This window comes from Nicotiana tabacum, chromosome 5, assembly GCF_000715075.1.
Source record: "Nicotiana tabacum cultivar K326 chromosome 5, ASM71507v2, whole genome shotgun sequence".
Lineage (NCBI taxonomy): Eukaryota > Viridiplantae > Streptophyta > Magnoliopsida > Solanales > Solanaceae > Nicotiana > Nicotiana tabacum.
Window position 1 is genome coordinate 42,050,917 of NC_134084.1, and position 6,551 is coordinate 42,057,467.

A 6,551-nucleotide genomic window follows, 5' to 3' on the forward strand; every position below is an offset into this window, starting at 1 on the left:
GAGATCAACTCTAGTCTCCAAACTCCCAATAGTCACGACACACTACCGATATACATGATCCACAACAATAATATCACCCACCGACGTAGATACATGAATAGATAAAACTAAGGACTTATGAGGCATATCCAGATAATGAGTAAAATATGATGAGACATACGAATAAGTGGAACCAGGGTCAAATAATACAAAGGCATCCCTGTGGCAAACTGAGACAATACCTGTGATCACTGCATTAGAAGAAACAACATATGGTCTTGCATGAATAGCATATAATTGGGCCTGATCTCCACTTAATTGACCACCCCCTCTAGGCCGACCTTTAGCTTACTGGGCCCCACCCCGAGTTGGTTGTGCGAGTGGTGATGTAACTGATAACGTTGTAGTCTGACTCCTGTGCTGAGCTAGACCTCTCGTAAGGCAGGGACAATACCTCCTGATATGACCAAACTCTCTACACTCATAGCAACTCCTCGGAGCTTGTGGTGGGGACTGAAGGGAGCCCTGAGCACCGGGATAACTATTAGAAGGACCTGGCATAGATGAGCCCTAAATAGATGGAGCACAGGATGAACTTTGAGTTAGAAGGGCACTGAGAGATGACTGGCCCTGATGAGAATTGTAAGATCCATGGCCGGATGATGCACCACGGTGAACTGGTCGAGCCGTCTAAGCATGCTTGTAGGGATGACCCCCGTCGTGGTGGAACTGACCCCTAAAAGGAACACCACTGAAATCACCCTATCCACGAGGCCTCTTGGCCTTCCTCTCACCCCACTCCTGACTGCGGACTATCTATATTTGCCGAGCAATGTCAACTACCTTATCAAAAGTAGCACTAGATACCCTCTCTCGAGTCATAAGCAATCGCAACTAATATGTGAGGCCATCAATAAACCCTCTAATCCTCTCCCTATCAGTGGAACCAACCCAACTGCGTGACGAGCCAACTCAGGAAACCTCAACTTATACTGCATAGCAGACATGCCATCCTAACGTAACTGCTCAAACTATCTGCACAGCTCCTCTCTGTGAGACTGCGGCATGAACTTCTCCAAAAAGAGAATAGAGAACTCCTACCATGTAAGTGGTGCTGCACCGACTGGCCTGCGCCGCTCATAAGCCTCCCACCAACTAAAAGCAGCCCTAGTGAATTGAAAAGTAGTGAACAAGACCCCACCAGTCTCCAAAATACCAGTTGTGCTAAGAATCCGCTCACATTTGTCCAAGAAGCCCTGGGCATCCTCCGACTCTACCCCACCAAAAGATAAAGGCCTGAGCCTCCCAAACCTCTCTAGTCTCTTTTGCTCATCCTCAATCATAGTAGGAACCACACGGGCCTAAGCAGCTGCAACCGGCTAGGCTGGTAGTTCCCCCAGTATTAGAGTCCCTTCATTACCTGCTTTGGTGTACGAGTGGCAGGAGTCTGAGTACCTCCCATGGCCTGAGAAGTGGCTGCTGTGGCTGGAACAGAGACCGCTTGAGCAAGAATGGTACACACTGTCAGAATCTAAGCTAAGGCCTCCTGAAGGCCTGGAATCACATTACGCACAACTGGGGCCTGAGCTGGCCCCATCAACTCAATTGTATCCAGGACCTGCTCCAGAACTGGGGCAACTGGTGGGGTCTGCAGGTGCTTCCCTAGTTGCTGTACTAGCTACACCTCTGCCCCTACCATGACCTCGGCCTCTTGCAACCCTTACTGGTGGTATTGGTGGCTGTCCATCTTGTTCGGTAACACACGTCCTCACCATCTGTGAGAGAATAAAATAACAAAAGTTTAGTTACCGGAATCAACAAATTCGCACAACAAGAATACAAGAATGTGAAGCGTCCTAAGGGTTTGGCAACCTCTTGAAGATAAGTACAAACATCTCCGTATTATTCAGTAAGATTCTACTAAACCTTCTCATGACTCGTGAGACCTATGTAACCTAAGCTCTGATACCAACTTGTCACGACCCAAATCCTAGCCTGTCGTGATGGCACCTATCGTGGTACTAGGCCAGTCGATATTTCCAAATTTAACAGAAACATGAATAAAAGTAGTTTTAAATGTCTAAATTCTAATAAAAGGGGTAAAACCCAAAAACACAAATGCGGTAACTCCCAAATTGGGGTGTCACAGAGTACATAAGCATCTAAGTGTCACAAGTCTAGAATACACTGTCCAACATAGTCGGAAACTAGAAACAATGAAAAGAAAAGATAGAGAAGAAGAAAACAAGGGACTGCGAATGCCGGGCTTCCACCTCGAAGTCTCCAAAGAACAGCTGCACAAGGTATCAACACCCATCGTGTCCAGAAACACCTGGATCTTCACATGAAGCACAGGGTGTAGCATGAGTACAACCAACTCAGTAAGTAACAATACTAATTAAAGAACTGAAAGATAGTGACGAGCTACATAGTAATAGTTCAAATTTTAGTAATTTTCAACGTAGGAAAAATAGGCATGCTTTCAATCTCGAAAATTTAGGCCAAATCAGCTATCTCATATCAAATTCGAATAAAATAGAATATAGCATCTTTCAGAAAAACTTCCAAATCATAATACATAGCAGCTAAGTGCAACAATAATGACATCAAGGCTCGTTGCGACGCATAACCTGATCCACACATATACAATCATAAGGCTCTTTGTGGCGTGCAACCCGATCCACATATATACAACCTTGAGGCTCATTGCGGCGTGCAACCTGATCCACATAAATATATATCGCTCATAGCTCGGCACTCAGGCCCTAACTCAGTCACCAACCTCTCCAGTCTCTCGGGTTCTCAAAAGTCATGAAAATCAGCCCAAAACATCAATAACATGATGTATCAACAAGAATAATAGAGACTGAGATATGATATACAAAAAGAATCTGAAATTGAGTGCAAACAACAGATAACAGGTAATTCAATATGTATACGGCCTCTGTGGTCTCCAACAGTATCAACACATAGCCTAAACATGATTTCTAACATGAATTGCAGTTAAATATCTATAACACATGGAGAATATATAGCTAGCAACAAGTTATTCAACTTCACAATTTCCATGGAATGGACCACGTCCCAATTTCTATGGTGCAAGCCCACACGCCCGTCACCTAGTATGTGTGTCACTCCAAACTAATCACATACCATAAAATTCGGGATTTCAATCACTCAGAACTGGATTTAGAACTGTTACTTACCTCAATCCGAGCAAAATCCCTACTCCAATACACCTTTGCCTTTCAGATTGGCCTCTGAATGTATCGAATCTTGCCACAAACAATACAATACGATCAACACGGGCTAAGGAATCAATTTTACAAGAAATTACGAGGTTATAACTCAAAAATCCGAATTTGGTTCAAATCGGCTTCTGGGCCCACGCCTCAGAATCCCACAAAACTCACAAAAACTGAAAGCCCGTCCAACCATGAGTCCAACCATATAATTTTTATCAAAATCTAACACCAATTCGTCACCCAAATCCCCAAATAACACTCTCTAATTCCCTAGCTTTCCCCAAATTACACCTCAAAAACACACCTACTAGGTTGGAAAAATGAATGGGGAATCATAATTATTGAAGAAATTTAACCACAAGTGACTTACCTCAAGAATCCCTTCGAAATCTCTCTCCAAAATCTCCCAATTCCGAGTTTGCAAAGTCAAGAAATGATAATACCCTCGTAACCCAATGTTTATATTCTGCCCAGGCTTTTTGCACCTGCGGCCACTTATCCGCACCTGCGGAACTGCTTTAGCGAAATTCACTAACTCAACTGCCTTCACTCTTGCGAGCCTTGGACCGCATTTGCGCAATTGCAGGTGCAGAATAGTCCATCGCACCTGCGCATATACCCACATCTGGGACTATTCCGCACCTGCACACATACTCGTATCTACGCCTATCGCCTCGCTTCTACGACCACACAGGTGCGGGAGAATCTTCGCACCTGCGACCTCTACTCATCTCTTTCCTTCCTGCTTCTGCGGGCTCTTTTCCGCTTCTGCGGGTTGCACCTACGGTGCCCACTCCATAAGTACGATTACACCAGCAGTGACAATTCTTCAGCAACTCTTCAACTTCAAAACTTGATCTGTTAACCACCTGAAATCAACCCGAGGCCCTCGGGACCTCAACCAAATATACCAACACGTCTTAAAACATCATACGAACTTAGTTTAACCTTCAAATAACCTTAACAACATAAAAAAACACGAATCGCACCCCAATTCAAGTCTAATCAACTTTGAAACTTCCAAATTCTACAAACGATGCCAAAACCTATCAAATCACGTTCGGTTGACCTCAAATTTTGCACACAAGTCACAAATGTCACCATGGACGTATTCCAACTTCCAGAATTGGAATACGACCCTGATATCCTACCCTGGTCAAACTTTTCAAAATTCCAACTTTTGCCATTTCAAGCCTAATTCTACTACGGACCTTCAAATCAAAATTCGGACATGCTCCTAAGTCCAAAATTACCTAACAGAGCTAATGGAACCATCAAAACTCAAATCCAGGGTAGTTTATACATAGGTCAATATCCGGTCAACTTTTCTAACTTAAGCTTTCCATTATGAGACTAAGCATCTCAATTCACTCCGAAATTCTTCCGGACCCAAACCAACTGACCCAATATGTCATAAAACAGCAATAAAGCATAAAATGATCAGTAAATAGGGGAACGAGGCTATAGCTCTCGAAACGACCGGCCGGATCATTACAACATCCTTATAAGTTGATTGAAAGGAATTCAAATCCTTTAGACTTAATTCCACAAATATTTGTGACATGAAGTCAATACCATCTTAAAGTAAAAAAAGTAATTCATAACTTTTATTGAAGACAGTACTAGATATTGCTATATTTACTTACTTAATAGTAAAGATGAAGCAATTAAAGCATTCAAGCAATACAAAAGTGAAGTTGAAATGCAACTAAACAAAAAGATCAAAATAATAAGAAGTGATAGGGGTGACGAATATGAATCTCCTTTTGAAAAAATATGTTTGGAATATGGTATTATTTACTAAATAATTGCCCCTTAGTCACTGCAATCTAATAAAATTGCGGAAAGAAAGAATAGAACATTAAAGGAGATGATGAATGCCTTGTTGATAAGTTCGGATTTACCCCAGAACTTGTTGGGGGGAGGGGGAGCTATTCTTACAGCTAATCAAATACTCAACCGAGTTCCTCATAATAAAACACAATCCATTCCATATGAAAAATGGAAATGTAGGAAACCCAACTAAAAATATTTTAAAGTGTGAGGGTTTTTAGCTAAAGTGCAAGTTCCTAAACCCAAAACGGTGAAGATTGGACCGAAAACGGTTAATTGTGTTTTCATATAAAATGTAAAAAATATTAAGGCATATAGTTTTCTAGTTCATAAATCAGAAAATTCCGACATTCATATTAATACGGTAATCGAACATGATAATGCTAAATTCTTTGAGAATATTTATCTGTATAAAAATAAATGTGAATCATTTAGTGAAAAATCTAAGCGACCTCGAGAATAAGCAAAGGAAAGTATGTTTAATGAGTAAAATCCAAGACGTAGTAAACGTCAAAGGACAACTACTTCCTTTGGACCAAACTTTCTGATATTTTTGTTGAAAATGTGCCTCAAACTTTTAAAGAATCAATGTCTTCCTCGGAAGCACAATATTAGAAAGAGCAGTCAATAGTGAGATAAAATCTATATTAAGTAATCATACTTGGAAATTGGTTAATCTTCCTCCAGGAAATAAACCTTTGGGTTCTAAGTGGATTTTCAAAAGGAAAATAAAAGCTGATGGTACTATTGACAAATATAAGGCAAGATTAGTTATCAAAAGGTTTAGAAAACGAGACGGTCTTGATTATTTTAATACATACTCACCGGTAACGAGAATTACATCTATTGGGGTGTTAATAGCATTAGACGTCGTGTATGGTCTTGAAATCCATAAGATGGATGTGAAGACAACCTTCTTAAATGGAGATTTGGATGAAGAAATTTATATAGAATAACCTAAAGGGTCCTTGGTTCCCGAAAAAGAAAAGAAGGTGTGCCGACTTGTTAAGTCACTTTACGTATTGAAACAAGCACCCAAATAATGGCATGCAAAATTTGACAAATAATGTTGGCAAATGAATTTAAGATTAATGAGTGTGATAAATGTGTTTACATTAAAAATACTCCAAATCATATAGTCATTGTATGTTTATATGTTCATGATACATAAATAATAAGCAAGGACATTATTGATATAAATGCTACTAAGCGTATGTTTGCTAGTAAGTTTGATATGAAAGACTTAAGAGTTGCATATTTAATTCTAGGAATTAAAATCCATAGGACTCCTCAAGGACAGGAATTGTCTCAATCTCACTACGTTAAAATGGTACTTGAAAAATTTAAGTATTTAGATTTCAAAGTTGCAAAGACCCCGATTGATGTAAATGTGGCTCTTACGAAGAATCTAGGTCAAAACAGATCTCAACTGGATTATGCTCGTGTGTTGGGAAGTTTGATATATATCATGAATTGTACACATCCTGATTTAGC